Source organism: Polypterus senegalus, chromosome 2, assembly GCF_016835505.1.
Source record: "Polypterus senegalus isolate Bchr_013 chromosome 2, ASM1683550v1, whole genome shotgun sequence".
NCBI lineage: Eukaryota > Metazoa > Chordata > Cladistia > Polypteriformes > Polypteridae > Polypterus > Polypterus senegalus.
The window spans coordinates 141,580,504-141,594,444 of record NC_053155.1 but is presented as its reverse complement, the minus strand read 5'-3'; positions in this window follow the sequence as shown (position 1 = coordinate 141,594,444).

Genomic DNA, 13,941 nt, shown 5'->3' with positions numbered 1-13,941 from the left:
ATACAGTTGTTATTTGTTATCTTAACAGCATGTTCTTTGAAAGTGTTTTATCATGGTAGGGTCTCAGGGTGACCCTATCCTCCTTTGCAGCTGTTTTACTACTTGGACCTGAGCAGAAAGTCCCGAATCCCAGTCATGTTGACTCTCACCAGCCTGCTAACTGTCAGGGTTGACTATCACTGTAGTTCAATAATTGCTCCTTTCTTTTACATCTGTAATTAGATTGAGTACCAGAACACACAGGAGAAAAAACTTACTCTTTATATTCATATATAGATAAACTTAAAATTTTCAATTTTGCCCAAAATATAAGCAGTGCAGAAATGAATGATATTAATATCAATACAATCTGATTATATTCAGTTCCTCTTGCTTAGGCTACCAGGTGGCTGTCTGTCTTAATATGTTGATTGATCTCTGGTCTAATGTGTATGACCCCTGGATGGAATGGCAGAAAATGGCTGTCTACAAAGAGCGACAGCAGCGAGACACACAATTTTTCTACAAGCATCAATTCATCCAGCCCTTGAAGGTGCATCTTGAACGAGTGGAGGTCTGGTCATGTTTTTTCATCTTGACCACCAACTCCCGAGGGTTCATAAATTCTACTTTCAGCCTTCAACCCCCACACAAATTATGCTCAAGGGAGGCAGAAGGCTTCAGAGTTGCAAGGGTGTCATGCTCATATTGCACAGCAGCAGGCACTCTTCACCCCAGGTAAAGCCTTCTCTCGGATTGAGATGCACCTCACCATTGTTGGTCACCTCCCTCAAGAGTGTGCAGTCTGTTCTGGGCTTTGGTGTTCAACATTTGAGGGTACAGAATTCTTCTCCATAAGTGACTACCTATCCCAGGACCTTAGGATATGTCCTACTCCAGTGGTTCTCAATCTGTGGGGTGGGCCCCCCTAGGGGGGTGCGAAGATGTGAAAAAAAGAAAACAAGAATCAAAAATATGAAAAAAACATCTGTTGAAACCAAAACAAATTAACTTAAACTACATTCTGATACTAGAACAATAAATATAGAGTTAGATAAATGTCGATAAAAGTTAAGTAGGTATAATAAAATATGCATCTACATTTCAAAAAAATGTTAGGGGGTGCGCAATTAAAACTGTTATGAAAACTCAGGTCGCAAATACTTAAAGGTTGAGAAACGCTGACCTACTCTGACAGACTTGATAAATTAAATGTTTGGTTTTGAGCTAAGAAGACTGTGTGGGGACCTCATCCATGTATTTAAAATCCTCAAAGTTAATAATAAAGTAAATCCTGCAGAATTCTTTCAGCAAAAGGATGAACCGCATACTCAAGGACATCAGTGGAAATTAAGGGGAAGTGCATTTAAGACTGAAGCCAGGAAGCCCTCCTTTGTTCCAGAGTCCCACAACTCTTTGTGTAAACTACAGAGACATGATGTTGTAGCAGAAACCTCAACAACCTTTACAAAAAAATGTGGATAAGCTATCGGGACAGCTTAGCTATTAGCTAAACAAACGGGTTTGATGGAGTGAATGGCCTCCTCTCATTTGTCAAATTTTTAATGTTTGTGTTGTATACAATAATTGTACAATATATATATATCATAACGTTTATACTGTATCTTTAAATTAGTTCTGCACTGCTGGCAGATTGAATCCCCTGCCCTTTAATGTTTGTGCAGTGCCTACTGGGACTTAGCTGCATAAATTCTTTGCTGCAAAATTTGCTATTTTTGTTCATCCTATTTTAGAAACTGTACAGTATACAGGAAGTAGAATCAGCAATTTAAATGAAGTTCTGTTCATTTCTGTAGTGCCATTAGCATATTACAAATACTCATACATGTGGTCCTCACTAGCCCTGTACTCTTTGCTTGTGCTATATGTGTCTCTGTCACTTTTCTGCACTTCATTTCTACAACCCCATTGACAACCCAGCTTGATTCCAGTTGGGGGTCCTCGGGGTCTCGAGTCTTTGCTAGAAGCTCAGGGCACAAAACTCCTGGCTCCGGTAGGCTCCTCCAAACAGTGACTTGGGTTCCACAGCAACCAGGGCGCCCACACTGGGGAATGCATATCCCAAATCCTGACTCCCGCTGCCTTCCGCTGAGAATCATCCTCCTTCCGGTCACTCCCACTCTTCAAAATAAACTCGGCGGGAGCGACCACTACTTCTGCCAAACACCCAGGCTTCGTGCTCAGCTGCACTCGCTCGCTCTCCTGCACCGGCTTTCTCCTGCTGCGGCTTCCTGCCTTCTTTCTCCTCTACACTCCTGCAACCTCCGTTTCTTTCCTTCTTTTTACTTCTCTTTTTCTTTTCTCTTTAGCCGCCTCATGCTTCTCTCTATTAAGAGGACGCGGTAGTTGTAGCAATCAGCAGCCCCTGGGAACAATTACAGATGTGGACCATTTCTCACCTGTGCACTTCGGTGAGAAACGCCCACATCACAAACTCCTCAGGAACCGCTTCAGCCACACTACCACCACGCCCCCTGGCTGAGTCACAAGTGCGGTGTTTATTTATTAAAACTGGCCTTTTAGATGTGAGCTGTGGACCCGCTATACCACACCCCCACATTCCAAAGTTAAGTGGTGGCTTGTTCTCCTGGGTGTCACACCAGCTATGGACTGATGTCCTATCCAAGTCCGGCTCCTGCCTGTCTCTCCAACAGCTGCTGCCACTTGAGTGATTCAGATTTGACGAAGCCTGTTAGTTTATTTTCCAAACCTGTTACGTCCTGTAAGAGAAAATGAGATTATGGCTTGTCCAGGGCTCATTTGGATATATGACAGACTGGTAGTCAGAAGAAAGGCTGTGGACAAAAAAAGAAACAATACTGGAGAAAGAACAACATGACTGGGCGATGACATACTCTGTCTTCATTTGTTTGGTTCTCCTGGTCCCCATATCTTCAGTATCTACAGGATATTGAAATGCCTGTTCAGAAAATCCTGCTGGGTCTGAGAGAGTCAACTTCGATTAGCAGATACAAGTAAGGAATTCACCTTCTGTACAGGTGACAGTAATGACCCAATGAACAGGTAGGGGAAGGACCCTTGACACAAGTATGGACGTCCAATCTCAGATTCTCAATGCCTGGTTAGTCACCTCCAGCCACAACAAGCCCACACGGCTGTTCTGCAGTCATCTTTATCTTTTGTGTTGTGATGCATCTTCCTGTGATCAATGGCCTCATCTTTCCCTCAAGCCGCTGAGCTCATTGGGCCATTTTGTCTAGGCAGGAGAAGGTCCATAAACCTAAACAGCCATCATGACAAAGAGCTGCAATGGCATGGGGATCACTCAACAAATTAGACAATGTAACATTCATGGGCTTAAGTTTACTGATTTGAAAGTTGGAGCATTTCACAGTTTTTTAGTTAGTTTCTCCAAGAGTTAGTTACCACATTTGTGCTTATTAAGTGTTTTTATAACAATGAGTCATGTTTAGAAATAACAAAGACAAGGAAGAACTCCAAAAAACAAAGTAAGGAGAAGCCTAGAAGAGTCCTCTTCACCCAGCACCTCTACCTCTTTGGCCAATGCCCACCAAGCTCCAGTCAGGAAGTTCCAGGAGTGTCTTCCTGCTCTGGAACCATGAATGAAGCAGACGATGGTGCTGAAGTTAAGCGAGGTGGAGGGTAGGATCCTGCAGAGCAGCATGGAGATTTGGTCAGAAAATGGTTATAGAACAAGGTTCTCCAAGGCAGAAACCCTGAACATTGAATCATTCGCTGCTGGCCTTTTCGACGTAACATTTGCCTCCATCGCTATCTGCAAGCATTACTGGGAAATGGTCCAAAATGCCAGACTAGTGTCCCTTTTTGCTTGCTTTGTTAGGAACTGTCCTATTCAGAAAGAGAAACAGCAGGTGATGAGCTCCATAAGAAACCCACATACATCTGGCAAGCACATTGCAACCTTCCTCAAGCGTTTCTGCACCATGGTAAAGGAGCCCACTCTCTTCCTAGATGGGAATGACTTCTAGACAGGTAAGTGGTCTGTCATTTTTAGGTTGAGGAAGGACAATGATTCTCCCAATGGCCTTCAACACCTAGCACAAAGCTTCTCCTTGGTCAACTCACTGGCACTTCTGCACTACACTGACCACCCACAGACCTGCAGAAAATGCAGTGGTTCAGGCTGTATGCTGAAGGCCTGCAAGGAGTCTGCTTGTAGGCATTGCCAAGTGACAGGTCACAAAACCCAGCATGGGCCCTGGAAAAAGATCTGCAATCTCCATGGACAGGTGAACCACATCTACCAAGAGTCTGCAGGGGGACCAAAACCCACCCTGCCCAGAGTAGGAAACCGAAACAGAAGCCCACCTCTGTATCACTGAAAGGAGCAGCACAGGTAAATAACAAAAAAAGACCCGTTTCCCTCTCAGCCACCACTGAGGCACCCACCTCCCACTACTGCATCAAAAGCCTGACAATCCCCTTCACCTCCCCACCCCCCCATACCTATTCCAGTTTTACTCTGAAGATTTTCATCCTCTTGTAGTTCCTACAAGGAAACAGTCAAGGAAGAGGAGGCGCCCACACAGCCCAGAGGAAAACCAGAGAAGGAAGAAAACAATGGAGACCCCCTCAGAGCACACATAGCAGGCAGACAAGAAGATCCAGATGAAAGACAAGCTGCTCCTTGAAGCTGCAATTAATTTCCAGCCCATGCACAATGACATGGATAAGCTACTGCAGATTGACTTTCTGCTCCAAACTGAGGATCAAAGTGCCCAGGAACTTGAAGTTCCACTCGACCAAGGCAATGGCTAAGGGCACCGGGCCAGCACTAACCTCTTCTTTTTTTTTAATTTTTTTTAACTCCCCACAGATGGCTACCTTTCTCCATTTTTATCATAAACGTGGGGAGCATCAAAGATCAACTTAGGAGAAAGATAGTGATGACCTTTCTGTCCTCTCAGAGAGGTGATGTGTACATGCTACAGGAGTGCACCCTCTGATTCTCTAGGAACTACTGACACCTCAGCAAGCAATGGCCTCACAGCCCTACCTACTAATCAGGAGTGACGACAGCAAGTCCGTAGGCTCCAAATCTTTGTCCGGGGTAACTGTTTCATCTGGGAATTCCTGTGTGGCCACCTGCTGGTTATTGATTGCTTATGGGTAGGTGAGCCCATTAGGCTCATCACCATGTACACTCTTCCAGATGCCAGGGCCCAAACTTGCAACAGCTGGAACAGTGGTAATAGCTGAAGACTTCAACTGCCCCCTGGAGAAAGATGGGCGCAGCTCCGGCACTTTGCAAGATTAGACCCCACATTCAAGCTACGCAGGGCGATAGTGATGGAGCCATTCCTGATGGATGCAGCAGGGACTACCAGGACAGGCTCAGCCAACTACACCTGGAACTGGCCCAATGGCTCAAGCCGCTCCTGGATTGACTTCATCTTTACCCCCTGAGCAGTGAAATGTGACAAGCACACTTTGGTCCCCTGCTTCTTCTCAGACCACAGGGCCATTCATTCCTAGAGATCTCTCAGCCAATACTTCCCCCACAGCCTGGGCTCATATAAACTGAATTGCCTCTTGGAAAGAGAAGAAGTCATTCGGGAGTTAAGGAACGCGTGCACCGCATAGAGGGAAGAGAAACACTACTTTCAGAAGGTAAGCAACTGTTGGGAATATGTTAAATTTAAACACTGCACTTTCTTTCAGGCCAAAGGAATGCAGCAGGAATGCCAATAGCAAGTTGATTTCTGCAGATTGTAGAAAGAGCTGTGGCCCCTGCAATAGCTTCAGCAGTGTGGCTGGAACATAAAACACGAGGTGGAGGATACCAGAGAGAGCCTGAAAAGGCACTTTGAGGAAGACTCCAAGTGCATAGTCTTTACCTCTTAAGTGGTGAACCTGGAGAATGGTAAGAAGTGCAAATGTTACGTAGAAAAGGCCAGCAGCGAATGATTCAATGTTCAGGGTTTCTGGCTTGGAGAACCCTGTTCTCTAACCATTTTCTGACCAAATCTCCATGCTGCTCTGCAGGATCCTACCCTCCACCTCGCTTAACTTCAGCACCATCGTCTGCTTCATTCACGGATCCAGAGCAAGGAGACACCCTACTGAATGTGGACTACAAGATCCTGGCTAAAGTAATAGCCAACCAGCTAAAAATAATGGTTCCCAGCCAGATCATCTTCCCAGACCAGACCTGCAGCATCCCCTGACACAGGATCGCAGACAGCCTGGCCATGATCAGGGACTCGGTACACAAAGTGAAGCCACATGACAACAGCCTTAGTCAGCCTAGATCAAGGGAAAGCCTTGTACTGTGTGTCCCACAGGTTCATGAGATGAAAATGGGTGAGATATTTTGTTCATACAGCAACCTGATGTACCAAGATGTCTCCAGTACAGTGCTGGTAAATAGCTGGAAAAAAAACTTCCTGGTCTTATCTTGGGGTCAGACAAGGCTGCCCACTCTCCCCTCTCACATTCAATGTAAAGAAGTATAGGTTTCTGCAAGATATCTGACCTTCTCACCCATGTGGTGTCAGCACACTGGATCCAAGTGGACCCGAAGAAAATCACGCCCATCGTGGACTACCCAGTGCCCCAGAAGGTAAAAAGTCTCCATCGCTTCCAGGTGATAGCTGGGTTCTTCCACAGGTTTATTCAGGGGTTTGCTGACATTGTAGCTGCACTATTTCAACTGCTGAGGAAGTGGTCCCATTGGAAGTGGCAGCAGGTGATATTCTGAAGAAGGCCTTGTCATCCCCACCAGTCCTGGCACAGCTGAATACAGCTTTGACATTCCAGGTTCCCACAGACAACGAGTGTCATGACCGACGAGTTCCAAAAGCACCAAATGCCCTCAGTAATACTGTCAAACCCCAACTAGATACAAGAAAATGTCTTGAAAAAATCTTTAAAAATGGAAGCTTTATTTTAGCGAAAGGCTCTGCAATACAGGAAGCTCCAAAGAGCTCAAAGAAGTTGCCTGAGAAGGCAGGGAATTCACAGCAAACAAGTCCCAAATCAGAATCCAAAGGCACACAGTTCAAAAATCCAGGAAACACAAAAGGCAATAAATAGTAAGGCACTGTAAATACAAGAAACTCGCCACTCCCTAGCACGTTTGAAATGAACTGCCAGGAACTATGGAAGCCCCCATAAATAAGGTGGAGGGCAATTCCTGGCAGTGACTGGCAGGTGGTCCTGCCATTTGGGAAACCACCCACAAATCATATTGGACATACTTTAGGCCAGTTCCACTTACAAATAAACACAATGAAAAATATACATAATAAACAAAAGAAACATTAATACAAATAAATGATACAAAATTAGACAACAAAAAGCAAGAAATACCACTACCAGGGGAGAAACATGACAATGAGTGACCTCGGGCTCAGCGTCTCCTTCTCCCAAATTGACTCATGGAAGGAAAGAATTGTGGCGTATACCTCATGGTGCCTAAAAGGCACCGAGTACAATTATTCTACCACCAAAAAGGAGTGCCTCACTGCCGTGTGGGCTGTTAAGAAGTGCTGCTATTTCCTGGGGGTACAACATTTGAAATCTACACTGACCGCCTGGCAGTTACCTGGGCACTCAATTGCTCGAAGACCACGTCTAGGCTAATCAATTAGGTGTTGCACATCCAATAGTCTGCGTTCAGGGTCTGCTATTGTAGTTTGTTCCTCTAATTGTAATACAAGGAGCCCGACACACACAAGCACGTCCTACCCTTCGTAAGAGATTCAGTTTAACAGGTTTGGAAATGGACAGAACCTTAGCCCAAATTTGATGCCCTTTGATGATGGTGTCCTTTAGAAACAGAAAAAATAACCACCAGGCTACATTAAACCAATTGCTGTATATACTCACGGATAAGTTCACTCACAGAATTTCTGGTATTTTATCATGTCGATCATATAAGTCAAACGCGGAAAACTCACACTATTAGTCCGTATGATATGTTAACGCCCACCTCGGAGAGTAACCACGGAGCTGTATCCAGCAGGGGGCGCTAGCTCCCTTGTTGGAATGAGTACATTTGTAATTGCGGTGTGTTACATAACCCAAATCTATATAGATATGATAGCAAAAGGTGATACGCCTCTCTTACTGATGCGGCGGTACACATAGGAGAAATAACTTAGCTTTCTTTAATGACGGTTTACACGGCATAAGAAGCGAGGAAGCCATGACAAGACCTTGGGGTAGTGGCGGCCCAATGTATACAGTCTGACATTTTCGTCACTGTGTTGGAAGGGTTGTCCAGATCAGATGATGTTATCTCCCATCCATCTGTAGGCTTCAAAGGTGTGCCGGGCAATGTTCCAAGGCTTTATACTCTTTCTCCATGTGCAGGCCACCACATAGGTGAATAATACAATTCCAAACAAGGCAAAGGGAGGAGACAATTTCATTTTATCGTAAGAGTATCCCTTATCTATGATGGAGCGTTTGATCAGAAGGAAATATGAAGCTGGTTTTAAATTAAAAGTCGTTGAAGTGGCAAAAGAAATTGGTAAACACACTGCTGCAGCAAAATTTGATGTGTCTGAGAAACTGGTGTGAGATTGTAAGAAGCAAGAAGATGTAAAAAAAAAAAAAATGTTTTGAACAGGCATATAAGTCTGGGTCTGATTTTATGATCGATTTTTCGGGTTTCAAGACCCGACTTATACGTGAGTATATATACGGTAAACAAACAGTGTATACATTATGAAAAACGGAAACATTATTATGTACATATTCCCCTTTAGAAAATCATACACAAAACAAAATTAAACAAAAACAAATACCGATTTCTATAACCATACCCATGAGCCACCCCTCTTTATATTTTATAATGAAACTGCACAGAAAAACAATAACCAGAAAGGGAAAAGGGTAAAAAAAACACCTAGTTATGGATAGCACAAGAATACACACAGCACATACATCCAGTATACTGTATATACAAATATAAGTCAAAAATACACCCCATACACATTCCCCAGTCCCTCTTTGGCCAAATATCTTGTCTTATGTTGCTTACGATCCAAAACAACGGGATATTTCACAGCTAAATCTGGTGTACTGGTAAAATGCAACAATGGGCAGCCTTCCACAATATGAGGGAGCGTTCTCACCGGTTTGGAGATAAATCCTGTCCTGGAAGCTGATGTCTGCCTCACCCGGGTGTAATGGCGTTAATGCGTGCCTCAACTGGAAGACGCACAGATATCCTGTAGCCAGCCCTCGTATTTGCGTGCGCCCGAATCAATCCACACACAACGTTTTCGTGCCTTTCGGATCGCTCCCTGTAACTCTCTCTCTCTTCCAGCTCCTTCTCCCGTCTTTTTCAAATGCAGGCCTACTTTTTTTTTTTTTTTGAAGACAGTCCATCCCTTACGTCATACACCAATGCGTTTATGCAAGGACCCACAGGCGTGGTTTAGCCACCTTCTACCCTTAAAGTTATATCCTGAAAATGCTTAATTCCTCTGACATATATTTCAAAGGAACAAGGCAGCGGAAACAGACAAAGTAAATGCAACTGTTACACTATTGTAAGAGTTGTGCCAATGTTGTGCCCAATGCACAGCACCTGTAATATGTGCAGTATCGGTCTCAAATCCTTGGCCTGCTCTTCCTCTGAACATGCAGGACGTTACTTAATCGCAAGGTGCTTGTCCTGTACGGCAGGGACTGAGAGAGGACTCTGGTGTGAGGCATGACTGCATACGTTATAGAGAACTTCAGGGGGCACTTTTTCAGTTGGTAATGCCTGAGACATATGTGCCCAAGTTCCTACAATACTACCGTGACAGTTCAATCAGTGGTCAACTTGGACACACTGTTGAAGATCCTAGAGGTGGCATGGTGGCCGACCACATGCAAAGATGTCTGTTCCCATGTCCTCTCACAAGATGCCTCCTGGTCTCCCATCTGAGCAGCTACAATCCGTGACCATCAACTCACCTGGGGCCTCATGTATAACGCCGTGCGTAGAACTCGCACTATAACATGGCGTAAGCACAAAAGCTGAAATCTGCTTACGCACAGAAAAATCCAGATGCAGGAATCTGTGCGTACTCCAACTTCCACGTTCTTCCGCTACATAAATCCCGATCAGCGTAAAAAGTAACGCTCGTGCACGCGCTTTATGTAACGCCCCAACTCCTCCCAGAATTACGCGTCTTTGAATATGCAAATCAATATAAATCTCTCTTAAGCTCAGCATTCTGTGAAAAGACAATGGGAAAAGCACGGGGGAAAATATAAGAATTTCAGTGAATACCAAGTGGAGGCACAGGAAAAACATACTATTTGTTTAATTAAACTGTGGTATAATCAACAAAAGGAAGTTGATCGAGTGACATAGCGTGTTGGAGAAACTTGAAAGCTCACATTCACAAAATCGCACAGTGCCGGAAATAAAAAAGAAGTCACATATCAAAGTCGCGTGAAAGGCGAGTTGTAGCCCACTGTCTCAGTGTTATATGAAAGCTTATTAGGGTACAGAGAAAAGGCTCACAGTGGGGGAAAAAGCACGAAATGTCAACTTCAATCTCGACATTTCCACTTTAATCACGTAGTTTATTTTGTCATTAATAGTAGAACATTATAAACTTCATCTTAAAATCGTTTAATTAACCAGTTTCTCAAATCATATCGTAAATAAAGTAGCACGTTAAATGCTTTGTTTTGTATTTGATCTTCTATGTGCTCTATGTGTGTGAATCACTACTTGCTTCTTAAACTGGCTCTCTTCCTCCAACTGGACACAGAGTCCATTACATTCGTGATATTACAGCTCTCTGAATAACTAAAATACTGAGATGTATACGTGATATCATTTTCATGATGATAGGAGTTAAAGCACGTTATTAAACATGTGTTTTACAGCGCAGCGATTGTGCACAACCATCGATGAAATTATTTATTGCAGCAGTAATCAGGGGCGGCTCTAGGCTTGTGGTGGCCCTGGGCAGAAAAAGAATCGGTGGCTCCTTCGCCCGCCAATGTCAGTGAGGTAGCTTATGCACGGCGGATGGCCACGTCCGTTGCGGACACTGCATAGCCGCCTTGTGCTCATGACACAAGCATTTAACTTTTGTTGAAATCTGCCACTGCGTTTTTAGCTGTGTTGTTATTTTCTCTTTCTGTTTTATATTCAGTATATATTTGTGTAGCCATCACTGCAGTCCTTGCTTTTCTTTCCCCAAGTAACCGATCGCCACACAATCAGCTCTGTAATAGACGTTAAGCCATCTGTAAGCTTAGCGCCGATTCTTCAAACGTTTAAGGAACATTGAAATATCTTCGTAGTACATGTTTAATTATTCTATCCTTAATGACACTCCCAGTGAAGAATATAGATTATTTAAATGAAGTTAAAGTTTTATCTGTATAATATAATAAACGGGGCGGCACGGTGGCGCAGTGGTAGCGCTGCTGCCTCACAGTTAGGAGACCCGGGTTCGCTTCCCGGGTCCTCCCTGCGTGGAGTTTGCATGTTCTCCCCGTGTCTGCGTGGGTTTCCTCCCACAATCCAAAGACATGCAGGTTGGGTGGTTTGGCGATTCTAAATTGGCCCTAGTGTGTGCTTGGTGTGTGGGTGTGTTTGTGTGTGTCCTGCGGTGGGTTGGCACCCTGCCCAGGATTGGTTCCTGCCTTGTGCCCTGTGTTGGCTGGGATTGGCTCCAGCAGACCTCCGTGACCCTGTATTTGGATTCAGCGGGTTAGAAAATGGATGGATGGATATAATAAACATATTTTGCTGCATTTCATCTTAAAAATGATATCGTCATCATATGTAAATACGCGCTTTATAAAGTGGCCCAGGTTGTGAGATATTATAACTGTAGTGCAAGTTTACAGTGGGGTGATTGTACTTATAAGTACAAACAGTTCTACAAGGAGCAATTGATTGAGTGCGTTTATAGGTCTTGGGATTAAACTGTTTCTGAACCGCGAGGTCCGTACAGGAAAGGCTTTGAAACGTTTTGCTGTGGCTGAGGTAGCGTGTGCCTGATGCTGTATAGCGATAATGCTCTTTCCGATCAGCTGCTGCTGTGATTCACACTCAGATACAGTGATATAAATACTCCGAGTGGTGCAGTGAGAGAAATATGGAAAAAGATGATCCGCTGTGGCAACTCCTAACGGCAGCAGCTGAAAGAAGAAGGTGCAGTTAGAGTAACAACGCTAAAGCAGTTATGGTATTTGGAATACTATGGCTATTCCCTGGACCATTATATTCCATCCATCCATGCATCCTCTTCCGCTTATCCGAGGTCGGGTCGCGGGGGCAGCAGCTGAAGCAGAGAGGCCCAGACTTCCCTCTCTCCGGCCACTTCTTCCAGCTCTTCGGGAGAATCCCAAAGGCGTTCCCAGGCCAGCCGGGAGACATAGTCCCTCCAGCGTGTCCTGGGTCTTCCCCGGGGCCTCCTCCCGGTTGGACGTGCCCGGAACACCTCACCAGGGAGGCGTCCAGGAGGCATCGTGATCAGATGCCCGAGCCACCTTATCTGACTCCTCTCGATGCGGAGGAGCAGCGGCTCTACTCTGAGCCCCTCCCGGATGACTGAGCTTTTCACCCTATCTTTAAGGGAAAGCCCAGACACCCTGCGAAGGAAACTCATTTCTGCCGCTTGTATTCGCAATCTCGTTCTTTCGGTCACTACCCATAGCTCATGACCACAGGTGAGGGTAGGAACGTAGATCGACTGGTAAATTGAGAGCTTTGCCTTACGGCTCAGCTCCTTTTTCACCACGACAGACCGATGCAGAGCCCGCATCGCTGCGGATGCCGCACCGATCCGACTGTCGATCTCACACTCCATTCTTCCCTCACTCGTGAACAAGACCCTGAGATACTTGAACTCCTCCACTTGGGGCAGGATCTCTCCCCCAACCCTGAGAGGGCACTCCACCCTTTTCCGGCTGAGGACCATGGTCTCGGATTTGGTGGTGCTGATTCTCATCCCAGCCGCTTCACACTCAGCTGCGAACCGATCCAGAGGGAGCTGAAGATCACGGCCTGATGAAGCAAACAGGACAACATCATCTGCAAAAAGCAGTGACCCAATCCTGAGTCCACCAAACCGGACCCCTTCAACACCCTGGCTGCGCTTAGAAATTCTGTCCATAAAAGTTATGAACAGAATCGGTGACAAAGGGCAGCCCTGGCGGAGTCCAACTCTCACTGGAAACGGGCTCGACTTACTGCCGCAATGCGGACCAGGCTCTGACACCGGTTGTACAGGGACCGAACAGCTCTTATCAGGGGGTCCGGTACCCCATACTCCCGGAGCACCCCCCACAGGATTACCCGAGGGACACGGTCGAACGCCTTTTCCAAGTCCACAAAACACATGTAGACTGGTTGGGCAAACTCCCATGAACCCTCCAGGACTCTGCTAAGGGTGAAGAGCTGGTCCACTGTTCCGCGACCAGGACGAAAACCACACTGTTCCTCCTGAATCCGAGGTTCGACTATCCGACGGACCCTCCTCTCCAGAACCCCCGAATAGACTTTTCCAGGGAGGCTGAGGAGTGTGATCCCTCTATAGTTGGAACACACCCACCGGTCCCCCTTTTTAAAGAGGGGGACCACCACCCCGGTCTGCCAATCCAAAGGCACTGTCCCCGCTGACCATGCGATGTTGCAGAGACGTGTCAACCAAGACAGTCCTACAACATCCAGAGCCTTAAGGAACTCCGGGCGTATCTCATCCACCCCCGGGGCCCTGCCACCAAGAAGTTTTTTGACCACCTCGGTGACTTCAGTCCCAGAGATGGGAGAGCCCACCTCAGAGTCCCCAGGCTCTGCTTCCTTATTGGAAGGCATTGAACCGTCATCTTATCGTGGTGGAGGGGTTTGCGTGTCCCAATGATCCTAGGAGCTATGTTGTCCGGGGCTTTATGCGCCTGGTAGGGCCACCTAAGGCAAACTGGTCCTAGGTGAGGGATGAGACGAAGAACGGTTCAACAAACCTC